Here is a 16,156-nt window from a genome sequence, read left to right as displayed (position 1 = left end):
ATGCCTTTAAATTGATTATGATACTCTGTTTCTGAAGCACAGCTGTAATTCTCAACCTGTTAAGATAAATGTATTTTTCATCCTTTTGAACAACTTACAATTTATAATTTATAGGAAATAAATTTAAAAATTTGCTGATGGAGGAAAGATCTCTGGGACTTCTGTGTAGATCTGTCAATATTTGATTTTTTTTTTTTTTTTTTTTTTTTTTTTGCGGTACGCAGGCCTCTCACTGCTGTGGCCTCTCCCGTTGCGCAGCACAGGCTCCGGACGCGCAGGCCCAGCGGCCATGGCTCACGGGCCCAGGCGCTCCGCGGCACGTGGGATCCTCCTGGACCGGGGTACAAACCCGCGTCCCCTGCATCGGCAGGTGGACGCTCAACCACTGCGCCACCAGGGAAGCCCTCAATATTTGATTTTAATAATCTCTGTCATACTGACATTGTTTACTAAAAGCTATGTGTAAAATTATAACTCATAACGGATAAAGTACCTCTTTTTCCCCAACTTTTTTACCTTAAAAACTTTTAAATTGGTATAATATTTGAACAGATAGTAAATACCCATTTCAGCTATATTTACCAGTTCACTTGCTAACATTTTGCCTCATCTGCTCTCTCTCTCTTTGTTTATAAAAATACCCACACTTTTTTTTTCTGAGCCATTTGAAAGCTGCAATAGCCACTGTTTCCACCACCCCTCACCCTTACCCTCATGGTCTTTTATGAAATCTCATCTAGTTTTTTTTTAATAGGATACCCTACATTTACTGTTTGCATTTTTGTATTTCATGACTAAAGATAAAATTTTTTGGAATGAATAATATATAGGTAGTGTTGTGTATTTTCTGTTGCATTATCTCAGGAGATGAAGTAATTTTTTTTCTTTTTCATTTTATAATAGTATTTGTTTGGATCTAGTATTTAGCTTAGTATTTGTTTTATTGCTTCTAAAGATTTGTCATATCATGTCCTTAAATTTCAAAATACAATTTTGTAATGCTTATGTCTTAATTTCTTTAATTAATTTATGATAGATTCCAAAATATAGGAAGTGATATAATAGACATTTGTGTACCTGATACCCAGACTTTAAAAATACTAACATTTAACCAGCTTAAACTAAAATTTTTATTCTAAAATCTATCCTATATACAAGGGTACATATGATGTGGATGTACATTTTACAAAGTTTTAATAATAAATGAATATGTCTGTCCCAACCTCCTATCTCAATAAATGTAATGGCATCTTAGAAGCTCTCCAGGCCTCAGGACAATGGCTTCTTCCTTCCCAGAAGAAACCATCATCCTAAATTATTAAATGTTATTCTGTTACTTTTCCTTAAGTTTTTCCACTTTTGTATTTTTTCCTTTAACATACATTTTCCTAGTGTTTACTATTTTTGAGTTTTGTGTGAATGGAGTCATACTGTATATATGTGTTCTTCTTGGACTTGTTGGGCTTTTTTGGTTTTCTTCCCCCCCTCTGGCTCTCTCTCCAACCTTCGTTTTTTTTTTTAATTTATTTATTTTATTATTTAATTTTATTTATTTATTTTGGCTGTGTTGGGTCTTCGTTGCTGCGCTCGGGCTTTTCTCTAGTTGCAGCGAGCAGGAGCTACTCTTCATTGCGGTGTGCAGGCTTCTCATTGTGGTGGCTTCTCTTGTTGCAGAGCACGCAGGCTTCAGTAGCTGTGGCATGTGGGCTCAGTAGTTGTGGCTTTCAGGCTCTAGAGCACAGGCTCAGTAGTTGTGGTGCACGGGCTTAGTTGCTCCACAGCTTGTGGGATCTTCCCAGACCAGGGCTCGAACCCATGTCCCCTGCATTGGAAGGCAGATTCTTAACCACTGCGCCACCAGGAAAGCCCTGGACTTGTTGTTTAACATTATGGTTTCGAGATTTCATTCATGTTGACACACTTATCTGAGGTACATTCATTTATACTACTATGTGGTAATTCCATTATATGAATATACTACAGTTTATCCATTTTACTGTTGTTGGACACTTGGGTTTCCTCTAGTGTTTGCTGTTAAGAAAATGCTGCTGTAAATATTCTTGTACATGCTTTCTGGTAGATATGTGCAAAAGGTTCCCCAGATTATATACCTTGAGCTAGAATTTTGGGGTCTTTGGGTATGTAAAATGTCAACTTTACTAGGTAGTGGCAAAAAAAACCTTCTTGTAAACAGTTGTACATTAAGCCAAATAAGGAATTAAAGAGAAACAGGTTTGTGAGAAGATGGAAAAACAAAATAATGAGTTCTGTTTCATGTATTTTGAACTTAGCGTCTTGTTAGAAATGTTGAGTAGGGATTTGAGGTGTGTTTATAGTTCTTAGCTCCACTCATCTTTGTTTTTTTCCTTGGTTGTCTCATTCAGGTGTCTCATCTATCCCTTCTCCTTGAGTGGTCTTATAAAAATTGTTATAATATCACAGCATAAACATTATTTGATCATAATAGAAGATGTGTTCACTTTTTATACCCTCAGTCTCAGGCTGTCATATGCAGCCTTTTTATTTATTTATAAAATTTTATTTATTTATTTTTATTTTTGGCTGTGTTGGGTCTTCGTTTCTGTGTGTGGGCTTTCTCTAGTTGCAGCGAGCGGGGGCCACTCTTGATCGTGGTGCGCGGGTCTCTCACTGTCGCGGCCTCTCTTGTTGTGGAGCACAAGCTCCAGACGCGCAGGCTCAGTAGTTGTGGCTCATGGGCCTAGTTGCTCCGCGGCATGTGGGATCTTCCCAGACCAGGGCTCGAACCCGTGTCCCCTGCATTGGCAGACAGATGCCCAACCACTGCGCCACCAGGGAAGCCCCAGCCTTTTTATTTTTATAGACTTCAAAACATAGAGCTATATTAAGCTAGTACAGGGATGATGTAAATGAAAAGTGGGGAGAGGATACTGTTATTATGAGCAAACATGCATTCTAGGTAGCTGTTAGCAAGGGAAAGAAAACTTAACAAGAAAAAATGGGGATGCAAGCTAAAACAAATAAGCAGACAAGCAAGTAAATAAGTACAGTGAGTCCCGTACATGCGAATCTTCAAGTTGCAAACTTTCAAGGATGCAGACGTGCCCTTGTATGCCAGCTGTTGTACTGTACTACTGTACTTTTCAAGGTACTGAAAGATTAAAAATGTTTTCTTTTTTTTTGTGTTTGTTTTTTATGTATTATTTGTCTGAAAAGTATTATAAACTTATTTACAGTATACTATATAGCCGATTGTGTTAGTTGGGTACCTAGGCTAACTTTGTTGGACTTACGAACAAATTGGACTTAAAGCTCTCTTGGAAGGGAACTCGTTCGTATGTAGGGGACTTAATCTAAATAAACACAGCACTCTTGGGACCATTTAGAACTGGGGCCAACAGCACTATGTATTAATAGTCCCTGATAATTTCAGTATGTTGTAGCATAACTCTGTAATTGGTGTTCATAACGTTAATTCTAAATAATCTTTATTCCTCATTTGAGAAGGTGCAACAATGCACATTTTAGAAGAACTGGTGAACCCTTAGCACTCTAGAATAAATTCCTGATGATTCCTAATAGCAGAAATTTTATTGTTTATATGTAGTATGGTGTGTTTACCTATCAGCTAATAAAACAAATGATCTATGGATAATTTCTCAAAACTCTACAGGAAAAAAATGGGTGATACATATTTCTCTACTGACTGAACTAGATATATTTGGAAAGGAAAAGAAGATGTATCAAATCATTTAAATGTCTTTTACTGTGAATATTACCTTAATAAATTATAGAGAAAATTAAAATGAAAATATAGTAGAGGTTTTTATGCTCCATTGTCAGAATAATAAATTGAAAAAGAGCATACAGGGAGATGATTATTTGGGGGTTCGTTCTGCTGTAGGTGGTTATATCATACTTGCTACATTTGCTACCCCTAAAACAGATCTGACATCACCTAGGAGTAACTGCTTTTTCCCAGAACCAGAGGGTGAGGGGTACAGAGGGGACTGAAGACCCAGAATTTGGTCTAGGAATTGCTGGTTTCTTTAGACTTTTATTATGGGGATTCATCATTCCCACAGGGTACTGGAAACCACTGGAGAATTGAAGTTGTCTAGCTGATTTGAAAAAAATAATGTATCTTAAATAATCTTTGAACAGTTATTTTGCTATTCCAAATCTAAAGCAGAGGTAAAAATATTTTTAGAAGGTAGAGTTTTTTACATTTTAAATTTTAAAATAATTATAGATTCATAGGAAATTGAAAAAATAATAGTAAGGTGAGGCCCTTGTATCCTTCACCTTCCCCCAGTGGTTACTTCATACATGTAGTGCAGTATAATCCAGAAGTTGACACTGGTACATTTTGTATATATAGTTCTGACCCATTTAAACACTGTGGTGGTAGATGTGTGTAACCACTGCAGCATCAAGACATGGGTTCTGTCCCCACAAAGATCTCCCTTAAGCTACCCACACACTTGCCCCCTGTGGCAACCATTAATCTCTTTTTCATCTCTATGATTTTGTCATTTCGAGAGTGTTTTTTAAATGGAATCATACAGTACATGACCTTTTTTCACTCAGCCTAATCCTTTGAGATCCATCCAAGTTGTATGAATCAATAGTTTATTCTTTTTTATTGCTGAGTAGGATTCCATGGTATGAATGTACCATAGTTTGTTTAACCATTCATCTTTTGAAGGGCATTCTATTTTTTCCAGGTTTTGGCTATTAAAAATAAGGCTGCTGTGAACATTCATGTTCGTTTCTTTGGGACAGGTGCCCAGGAGTGCAGTTGGTTACATGTGAGTGTATATTTAGTTTTTAAAGAAACTTTCAAACCTTTTTCTAAGTGGCTATGCCGTTTTATAGTCTCAACAGCAATGTATGAAAGATCCATTTTCTTCACATTCTTGTCAGCACTTGGTATTGTCACTGTTTTTTATTTTAGCTGTTCTATTAGGTGTGTAGTAATATCTCAGCATAGTCTTAATTTGCATTTCCCTGATGGCTAGTGTTGTTGGCCGTATCTTTTCATGTGCTATCCAGATACCTTCTTCAGTGAAATACTTCTTCATATTCTTTGCCCATTTTCTAGGTGAATTTTTTTAATGTTGAGTTTTGAGATTTCTTTATGTATTCTAGATGAGTCCTTTGTTGTATATATGGATTGCAAATATATTTTCCCAGTCTGTACCTGTGTCTTCATCTTCTTAACAGGGTTTTTTGCAGAGCAAACATTTAAAATTTTGATGAAGTCCAATTTATCCATTTTTTTTCTTTTAGGGATCATCCTTTTGGTGTTTTTCTCCAGTCCCACCCTCTACCCCCAATCCCAGACAGCCATTAATATATTTTCTGTTTCTATGGACTTGCATATTCTGGAATTTCATATAAATGGAATCATATAATATGAGGTCTTTTATGTCTGGCTTCTTTCTTTCACTTAACAAAATATTTTCAAGGTTCATCCCTGTTATATCTGAATTGGTTCTTATTATGGCTTTTTTTATGGCTGAACAATACTCCATTGGCTGGATATTCCACCTTTTGTTTCTCTGTCCATGAACTGATAGACATTTAGGTTGTTTCCACTTTCTTGGCTGTACTCAGAACAGTTGGTGTGTGCCCTTTCAGCCCCTTACCTTCCTCACATTTATTGCATGCGTGTGTGCATGCACATACTACTATATGTGTGTATAGTTTTCTTTTTAATAGTGGAGAAGTGACTATTTTATGTTTTTTTTAGTATCCTTATTGGAGTATAATTGCTTTACAATGTTGTATTAGTTTTTGCTGTACAACAAAGTGAATCAGGTATGTGTATACATATATCTCCATATCGCCTCCCTCCCTCCCACCCCTCTAGGTCGTCACAAAGCATCGAGCTGATCTCCCTGTGCTATGCAGCAGCTTCCCACTAGCCATCCATTTTACATTTGGTAGTGTATACATGTCAATGCTACTCTCTCACTTGGTCCCAGCTTCCCCTTCCCCCCTGCTCCGTGTCCTCTAATCTGTTCTCTACGTCTGCATCTTTAAACTTAAGAGTATTTGGGATAGCTTTCCAAGTCAGTACAGACAGATAAGATGTATTTCATTTTTTTTAATGACCATAGATTGTTCAGTCGGGCTATTTAACTGATAGTACACTGAAAAACATTTAGGTGACATTGGGTGACTTCTGTTTTTCTTTCTTAAATAACATTGACAATAACCATCCTTATACAACTATCTGTGATACAGAGCTCATTTTACCTGCTTTTGGATTTTTCTCTTCCCTGTCACTCTTCATCAGTCGCTTATTCAAAAATATATAGATTACCTCCTGTGTGCTAGTCACTGGACTGTGCTTATTAAAACATAGGGGGACACAGCTGTACTCAGGGGTTGTCTTAATAAAGAAGATATACCTATAAATAGACAATCGTAATTCAGTATGAAAAGTGCTATAATGTGTTATTACCAGACTCCTGTGGAACAGCTAGCTACATAAGGAGTGAAGAAGGTTCAACAGAGGAGTTATTTGAGATGGATCTTTGTGAGGACAAATGGAACTTCACTTGACAAAAGATAAAGATAAGAACATTTTGATTTATGAATTAGAATAGCAAGTTTGAAGAAAGGTAGAAGCATTAAATAGCCTGGCATATTTAGGAACAGCAAATAGTTTAATAAGGCCAGCAAGAGGCTTTTTGGCAGAGATTGTAGCAGAAGATAAAGCAGGTTAAATAGATTGAAAGCAGATTATAGCATTCTGTGAATGTCTTCCTAAAGAATTTGGACTTCATTTTGTACATAATTGGAAATCACTGAAAAATTTTAAAACACACTTGTATTTTTATTATTTCTAATAAAATTTTAGGGTTGTGCTATGAATATTTCAGAACATTTCATCACCGCCCCAAATTTCCCACTTCTACCGCTTGCTCTAGGCAACCACTGCTTTGCTTTCTCTCTCTTTCAATTTGCCTTTTCTGAGTATTTCATATACATGGAATCATACATGTAGTGTTTTGCATTTGGCTTCTTTTATTTAGCATATTATTGAGGTGCGTTCATGTTATAACACGTATCAGTATTTTGTTCCTTTTTATTACCTGATAATATTCCATTGTTTGATGATACTACCCTTTGTTTATCCATTCATCAGCTGATGGATGCTTGGATTGTTTCCAGTTCTTTGCTATTGAGTAATGCTGCTGAGAACATTTGTATGTAAGTCTTTTTTTTTTGGTGGAGGGTGGGTGGCCACTCCGGGCGACATGTGGGATCTTAGTTCCCCCACCAGGGATCAAACCCATGCCCCCTGCATTGGAAATGTGGAGTCTTAACCACTGGACCGCCAGGGAAGTCCCTGAATATAAGTCTTTATATAGACACATATTTTCATCTCTCTTGGATAGGTTCCTATGAAGGGAATTTTGGAATTTTGGTGAGTTTATGTTTATATTTAACTTCTTAAGAAATTACCAAACTGTTGTCCAAAGTGGCTGCATCATTTTACAGCAATGTGTGGAAATTTCAGTTTCTCCACGTCCTTACCAACATTTGGTGTTGTCTGTCTTTTTGATGATGGCCATTCTGTAGTGGTATCTCATTATAGTTTTAATTTGTATTTCCTAATGACTTATGATGTTTATAATCTTTTCATGATGCACAGTTGTATTTTAGAAACATGAGTGCAGTGCAGAGGCAAGAATGGAGGTGTGTTCCACAAGAGATGGAAGGCTGCACTAGATGTGTATAGAGTTGAGAGAGACAGATTTCAAAGATATATCAGAGTTAGAACAGGCAGCAATTAATAAGTGCCCAATATAGTAAATAAAGCAGTGGGATGTGGGACTAGTGACCCAGAGATTTTAACCTTTGACAGGTAGCCGGTGCTGTTATTAGCCAGAAAAGTGAATATGGGTGCATAAACAGTTTTTGTGCTGGTAGATGATGGCTGTTATATTCTGTTCTCTTGATGTGTCACTGGAATAAATATTTAATACAGCTGTATTATAGTATATAGTTTGTATAGTATATCGTATATATTATAATATAGTTTGGAAATATGTATCTAGTTCAAAAGAAGGATCTGGATTAAAATATAAATTTAGGGTTTCCCTGGTGGCGCAGTGGTTGAGCGTCCATCTGCCGATGCAGGAGACACGGGGTCGTGCCCCAGTCTGGGAAGATCGCACATGCCGTGGAGCGGCTGGGCCCGTGAGCCACGGCTGCTGAGCCTGCGCGTCCGGAGCCTGTGCTCCGCAACGGGAGAGGCCACAACAGTGAGAGGCCCGCGTACCGCAAAAAAAAAAAAAAGATATAAATTTAAGAGAGTTACCACTGTATAAATAACAGTTGAATTCATTGAAATAGTGTATCTATCCCTAAATGGCTGTATCCACTGGGTTACTTTTGGTAATTGAAAATTACGTAAATAATAAAAGGGTTGAATATACTATAATAAAAAGATCCAAGTTAGTAAAATGATTCTAGGATTATTTCATTCAAGCATAGCAGCATCACCAAGGACCACCCAGGTTTTTTCCGTCTTTTAACACTGCCATTCTTTTTCTGTTGGGTTGTCCTCTTAGGCAATTTCTCTCCTCATGGTCCTAAGATGGCTGCCATTGTTCTGCTTAACAATTCAAACCCAAAGTTACCTGCAAAAAGTACGTGTTTTCACCTGGGTGTCTCTTTTTCATCAGCCTGGGAAAACCTTTCCCAGAAGCTCCCCAGCAAACTTAGTGTCTTGTCTTGTTGTCCAGAATTGCATCAGATGCTTATTGCTAACCCTCTCATTGGCAGGGGGGATGGAAATTGACACTTTTGGCTTAGACTAGAGCTTTCTAACCCTGGTGTTAGGCATCCTTTTGTCATATCTCTTTGGAAGAAGCTTTTTTCCCCATGCCTTTTGGTTCTCTGTTCTCTAGACAACTAAGTTTCACATCACTGAGTTTTTGCTATTCAGTACTTCAGATCAGCTAATATTTGTTGAAATCCTACTCTGTGTCATTAGCTGTGCTAAGTTCTAGGATATAGCAATGAATAAGAAAGTTACAGTTTGATACGGAAATATGCTTAAGCAGAAGAGTGCTATCATAGAATTATACACTAAAGTTCATTTGTATTTGGGGTTTAATGCCACTGTTTATATCTTTAGTTTTATGAGAAAAGGCATCTTGAGTTTCAAAATCAAGCTTATATTCAATTTATAAATGAACTTTTGGAACATTTAGAATATAACTTGTTAATACGTTTGACCCCCCTTTCTGTATTAAGTGGATTACATCCTTTATTATAGAAATGCATGATAAACTAATCTAAATTATACTGTTCATTTGAGTTACAGCTAAAACTGTATTATGTTTTTCTGAAGCATAATGTTTGAGTTTTTTAGCTAATGTACTGAAAGTTTTAATAGTAATACCTATAGTTTAAGAGCCCAACTGAAATGTTTTGTAAAATGATTATTTTGTAATTTGCTATTTTTAAAAATGGTTCTATAATTGCAGCTATGATGTTTACAGCAGTACTTATACAGTATGTGGGGTGCTTTTTATGAATGCTAAGAGAGGGGAAATGAAGAAAGGGGATTTGGAGTGGTGGAAGGAAAAATGTACAATCAGTATTGCTGATTTTGTGAATACTAAGAAATCTACTTTTTGACATCTGGTACAAATAGAAAAGCAATCTTAAATTTTGTCTTAGACTGAGTATTTATCAAAAGCATATTTATACTAGTTCCTTTGCAAATCTTACTAATATAGGAGTTAATAGGTAATGTCTAACATCGCAAAGATAACTAGAATATCCACAATTGATGTTTGTCACTGATGGATTCTGTATGGTTAGTGATCTTCAAAGTATCCCAGTGCTTTAAGATTTAACCACTTTAATAATTTTGAAAACCGAGAGGGATGTGTACATTTTTATGGCAAAAAAAGATTTTTGTAAAGGCAATATGGGATTAAAATGAACTTTTCCCATGTTTGCAAATGCTTATTAACTTTGAGGAAATTCCAATGTTCGCTCTGAATTACAAAGTACTAGAATATATCCAGAAAGATTCACCTTTCATTTATTATGAGTCATTAAGAAGCTCTAATGTGTTTTTAAAAGAATTACCTTTCCTTAATATGTTTTCTAGAACTAAGAAGCTTGAAAATTTCAGGCACAGAATCTTTTTTTTTTTTTTTTTTGCGGTACGCGGGCCTCTCACTGCTGTGGTCTCTCCCGTTGCGGAGCACAGGCTCCGGACGCGCAGGCTCAGTGGCCATGGCTCACGGGCCCAGCCGCTCCGCAGCATGTGGGATCTTCCCGACCGGGGCACGAACTGGTGTCCCCTGCATCGGCAGGCGGACTCTCAACCACTGTGTCACCAGGGAAGCCCAGGCACAAAATCTTTGGTGAAAATATTAATCCTTACAATTGTTTAGTGTTTGGTTCTGACTGGATCCCTTGTCACTGTTAAACACAGTTTATAGTGCTGAAAGCCTGTGGCAAATTACCTTATAAATGGAGTGATTAAAGTTGTTGCAGGCATTTTGCCTATGTAAATCCTATTTCTGTGCCTATACATATTTATAGATCTCTGCTTAAAGGACTGTAGTTGCAAAGGTTAGGAAACGGTTTACTTTGACTCACACAATTTCTAGTATGTAAAAAGTGACTTGCAGACCTGAATCGTGAAGCACATCCTGTCCTTTGATTGCCTTTTATTTTCCTCTTAGTAATGAAGTGAAATCTTACTTGGTTTTCCTTAGCCAGTCTTAAATTCAATCCTTAGAAAAGGTTTTCTGAAGTGTATAATTTGTCATGTATTTGTACATATGAGAGAATTGAGGGAGGATAGATAATTCAGGGTCTTGGACTTTGCAGATGGTATATTTGAAGATTCTTTGTGATTATGTATTTTCCTTTTTTTTTTAATTAACTTTAGATTTAGCGTAAAGCTTGTAGCTTTTTTTTCACACCAAGGAAGCAGTGTTGTAATAAATAGTGCTATAATAAACAATGGTTGATAAGTGGTTTACATGCTAATTTTATTTATTGTTTGATCCATTGTAAATATCTGGTAGAATTAGAATCAGGCCATATTTTTTTTTAATAAATTTATTTATTTTTGGCTGTGTTGGATCTTCATCTTCAAAGCTGCACGCGGGCTTTGTATAGTTGTGGCGATTGGGGGCTATTCTTCGTTGCGGTGCGTGGGCTTCTCATTGCGGTTGGCATCTCTTGTTGCAGAGCGTGGGCTGTAGGCACACGGGCTTCAGTAGTTGTGGAGCACGGGCTCAGTAGTTGTGACTCATGGGCTCTAGGGCGCACGGGCATAGTTACTCCGCAGCATGTGGGGATCTTCCCAGACCAGGGCTCAAACCCATGTCCCCTGCATTGGCAGGCGGATTCTTAACCACTGCGCCACCAGGGAAGTACGAATATAGGCCATATATTTTTAAACATAGTCACTTTGATGGACTATTTAAAACTTTATGAGACTAGGTTAATCTGAGCTTTGTTTAATGTACTGATTGCCTCCCCTCTCTTCCATACACCCTTAGGGAAGAACGGAGTTATTGGCAAAGAATGGCTTTGGAGGAAAATCTTTATGCCATTTCTAAAGTGGAAGCACAATGCATTTATTTTTTGATTAGTATAAGGTAGATTTTTTAAGACTCTGATCATCTCAGAGAAAAAAAAAAACACCTAAATACCAGGTCTCCATTACTGCTCTCCCTGATTTCTCTGAGTGATGGTCTAAGAGTTTTATAGTCATATGAATACCCTGAAAAATGTCAGGGGCCTGGTGAAGTTGTAGGTAACTAGTGCATTGAGAAGACTGTTAAAAGGCTTCTAAATGCAGACAAAGCATTACTAATTGCTTTCAGGGTCAGTCTGTCTTTAGTTGGACCATGAAAGATTTAGCATGGCCCTATGGCAGCCTGTCTGCTGAGTGGAGACTCTTGTCCTTAAGAAAGGCTATCTGATATGCTAGACCGTTTCAGGTTGCCCCAGTTTACATGAATTTAGTCATTATTGCCAAGACTACTAAACCTCAGTGTGACACAAGTGATACTTCGAAATGGGCTTGAAGACAAAGGCATTTTGACCTTGCAGTGGGACATAAGTAATATTCATACAGCTTAAAATTTTTCTTTTTAAAATATGAAACAGAATACTGTACTATTTGACATTTCAGTTAAAAGATACATTCAATGAAATCATTTTTATGATCTGTAAGTAAACAGCACACCTGCCTTTCAGTAAATTAAAATTTTTAACGTTTTTCCTCGTTTAGATTTAAAGCAGTAGGGTACTAATGCAGTAGTAACACAGTTGAAACCTATGCCATGGACTTAGACCAAGCAGTGCAATTAATTCTTGACCCTCACAATTCCTAATGTTCTAGGCTGAAGTTTGAAATTAAAACTGCTTACTGAGACTTTGTGATAGAAAGTGAAATACTGGCTGGGTGGTCCAATTTTTGTTCAAGTAGGAATCTGAATATTGTAGAATTGTAAATTTTAGTGCTTGCTTCTGGCTGTTATCATTTTTCAATTTGAGATGTGATTTTTTTTTCTTCAAAAGCTTAGGCCGATGACAGAAATTTTACATGTGAGTAATTTTTTCTGCAGAACTACTATGTTGTAAAGTTGAAAATACTCAAAATGTGAAACTTCTTTGGGCAGAAGTTTGTAAAGTGATAGATTTCTAAAGTACTGTAGAAGTTTTCGTTGACTTTACATTGAAAATGTATAGTTTTATGCATGATAAAATTTTGGTATTTCTTCTACATGTGTTATTCTGACAAATAAACATTCTTTCAGTCTTGAATATGTTCCTTTTTTCTAAACAGATTTATGAAAATATGCATCAGTTTAATACTGTCTTGGAATTCATGAGATGGAAGCATAGGTCAAAGCTGTTTGGAGGAAATTGGAAGTACAGTTTTATCTAGCCACATCTCTGAGGTAAGAAAAAGACTTTTAAGAAAATAATTAGAATAATATGAAAATTCTTATTTCTTAACAATTGAAAATAGTCCTTCTGTATTACCACTGCAGCTTTATGTTAGCTTCTTTATTCTTTAATCACCTTCCTTATGAGTTCATAAGTATCAATAGTTATAACATATTTTTCTCTCCTTATAAATGTTGAACCTCTTCAGGAGTAAAAAGTATTTATTACTAATACAACTTTCTTTAATTGTAGCAAATAAGCATTAAATGATGTATGTAATAATTTCTTTCCTCTCATGATGACAAAACAGGTTAGAATGGAAGATTATATTAAGATGAATGTTTACATTATTCTGAAACTTTCACATATTTAGCATTTAGGATAAAATTGTTACTTTGAATAATAGATCTTTGGAGGTAGAATTTATTCAAAGAAATGGGAACTGCAGTAACATAAGGGACAGGGGAGAAGAAGTCATTCTAAGACAACATGTGCAGAGAAATCAAGTTCATTATTTTCAAATCCATAGAGACAGATTATCAGGTAAAAGGTTTAATCCTTCAGGGATCTGTACTTTAAAAAAATAAAAACCAGGGGGCTTCCCTGGTGGCGCAGTGGTTGGGAGTCTGCCTGCCGATGCAGGGGACATGGGTTCGTACCCCAGTCTGGGAGGATCCCACATGCCGCGGAGCGGCTGGGCCCGTGAGCCATGGCCGCTGAGCTTGCACGTCCGGAGCCTGTGCTCCGCAGTGGGAGAGGCCACAACAGTGAGAGGCCCACGTACCGCACAAAAAAATAAAAAATAAAAAAATAAAAAATAAAAACCAGAACATACACTTTTGTGAAGTGGTCTATACTTTTTCCTCTTTAAATAGTAGGTTCTGCTTCCTTATAGCATTCATTCATCATCCTTCTGTCCCTTCCAAGCTGGTCTGTTAGTTCTTTTGAGAAATATTCATGACTTTCTAATTGTCTGTTTTTAGGTTTCATGCTCTTTAATCACTGTAGTAGTTGCCATTTTTCCTTTCATGAAATGCTGCTGGCTTCTATGACCCTGTGCTCTTCTAGTTCTACTTCTTTAATTACTCCTTCAAAATTTTTTTCTTTCTTCTCCTATTATTTTTTTAATTAAAGAATAGTTGTCCTCCTATGATTAAATAATGACTGTCCCTAAGGTTTTATAATTGAGATTCTTGTTTTTCCTTTTTATGTCTTTCCTAATCTCTTGATTTCAGCAATTACCTCTAAAATGATCTCTCTCAACATCATATCTCTGCTGTGACACTTTTCTAAGCTTTGACACGTATTTTCAACTGCTTGCTTCACACTCAGTGTTCCCACTTCTATTACTGGACCTCTTTGTCACCCACGCTCAAAGTCTCAGTGCCAAATCTGATTCTTCATCTTTTCTTTCCTACTCTTAATAAGAGATCAGTCCTATCAGTTTTACCTCTATAATATATCATGAATGTTTTCATCATCTCCTTTCTAATCTCCTCATCATCATCCAAGTTTAAGTTCTTATATCACATTTCACCTGAAATATTGCAGGACTTTTCCCACTTTGTGCCTCTCCTCACTCTCTTTTCCATCTGTGTGTTGCTACCAGCTTAAATTTTCTCAGAGGTAATTCTGTATGTACTGTCAGTAACTCTTTGTTAGCCTACCAAAGTAAGGACAAACTCCTCTGGTAATAAAGTCTCTCAACAGTGTAGCATTAAGTGAGTGACAGCTTTGCCTGCATCCATCCATTTCTTTCTCCCTTTAAACACTTAACTAAACACCTGCTCTACTGCAGGTACTGTGTTAGGTGCCGAGAATATGCAACATTCGGTAAAATGAGTTCCTTACTTTACTCTCAAAAAATAATCCGTTTAGAGATGAGTATACAAAGAGTTAATGCGAGTGCAACTTGAAAAGTGCTATATGAAATTGGAAAAGTGTATTGGTATCATCTAGAGAGGCTCCACCAACATTGTTAGAGGCGAGAATTGTCAGGGAGGCTTCACATAGGGAATGGCATTTGAGTAGAGTTTTAAAGGATAAGTAGAAGATTGCTGAGTGTAATTTGGAGGCAATAGAATTTCATGCATAGAGCCCAGTGTAAGCAGGGGAAACTTGAAATGTATAGAGTGTGCAAAAGACAGAAGAAATCATTTTGTATGGTTTGAATTCAGGACGGGAGAGAGGGTTTGAGGGACAAGGCTGGAAGAGAGCTTGTTTGTGAAGAACTCTGGATGCCATGATAAGGAGTTTAGACTTCATTTTGTGAGTAGTTGGCAGTCTCTGAAAAATTTTAACAGAGGTATTTTGCATCATAATCTTGTTTTATTACAATTAACATGGCAATAATGTGAATGATAGTTTGGAAGGGGGAGATACCAAAAGCAGAGAGACAATTAGGATACTCTTAATTGTTGCAAGCAAGTAATGAGAATCTTGATCAAGGTAGGGATCAACTTACCTGAAATTATGAAAAACTTTAAGCATTGATTATTTAGCAAATGTTTAATTTTCTTCTTCTATACCCCTTGCATGTATGATGCTCTTCAGCCGATGATTTGAAATTGTCCTGTTTTTTCTCCCTTCTGCTCATATTATTTTTTCTCTAGGCATGTTTTTCCCTCTTTATCTAGTTTAAGGTCCCAGAGCACTTATTTTTGTCCTTCAGAATATTACTTTTTTGGGTCCCTCCTAAATTATGTAACAACAAGTCACAAAGGAGGAATCAGAAAATAAAAAACATGGTCCCCAACCTCTGCTTATAGTCATATCAGTGAAGTATGTATATAAGTAATACAAGTAATGATAACCAGCATCGCCAGGTGAAAGTGATAAATGTCAAAGGAGTCATTTATTACTTCCAGTCAGAGTTCTGTAGCACTGAGAAGTACAGATAGAACATAGAAGAGGTTATTTGATCTGGGCTTTGAAAGATGAGTAGAATTTGGTAGGTAAAGAAAGAATTAAAAGATGTTTCTGGAAAAGCTGATTGATAGAAAATGGATATTTCCATAGGAGTGTAGAAGAGATCTTGGAGAGGGTAGGAAGTATGACATAGAGAAAACTATATTTTAGGGGAATTACTCTAGCAGTGATGTATGAACAAACATCATTAGAGAAATGGAATGAGGAGTCAGGGATCTTGGAAGGCTGTAGGAGTAGTTAGGCATGAGGTAATCAGAATTCAGTCAGAGTGGTGATAGTGGAAATAGAAAAG

General features: G+C 36.7%; 1 protein-coding gene across 3 annotated transcripts in view; it reads left to right on the top strand.

Annotated features, from left to right (window-relative positions):
• The window catches only part of BMPR1A (bone morphogenetic protein receptor type 1A), a 142,371-nt gene that overhangs the window by 68,804 nt on the left and 57,411 nt on the right, over positions 1 to 16,156 (top strand). For all 3 annotated transcript variants that reach the window (XM_027129670.1, XM_027129671.1, XM_027129672.1), the window contains one exon: positions 12,833 to 12,947. The gene's annotated coding sequence lies outside the window, so the exon portion shown is untranslated. The remainder of the gene's footprint in view (positions 1 to 12,832; positions 12,948 to 16,156) is intronic.

Source organism: Aethalodelphis obliquidens, unplaced genomic scaffold, assembly GCF_003676395.1.
Source record: "Aethalodelphis obliquidens isolate GAN/ISIS:26980383/991018 unplaced genomic scaffold, ASM367639v1 scaffold37, whole genome shotgun sequence".
NCBI lineage: Eukaryota > Metazoa > Chordata > Mammalia > Artiodactyla > Delphinidae > Aethalodelphis > Aethalodelphis obliquidens.
The sequence above is the reverse complement of the archived record's forward strand: the minus strand, read 5'-3'. Positions and strand labels throughout refer to the sequence as shown.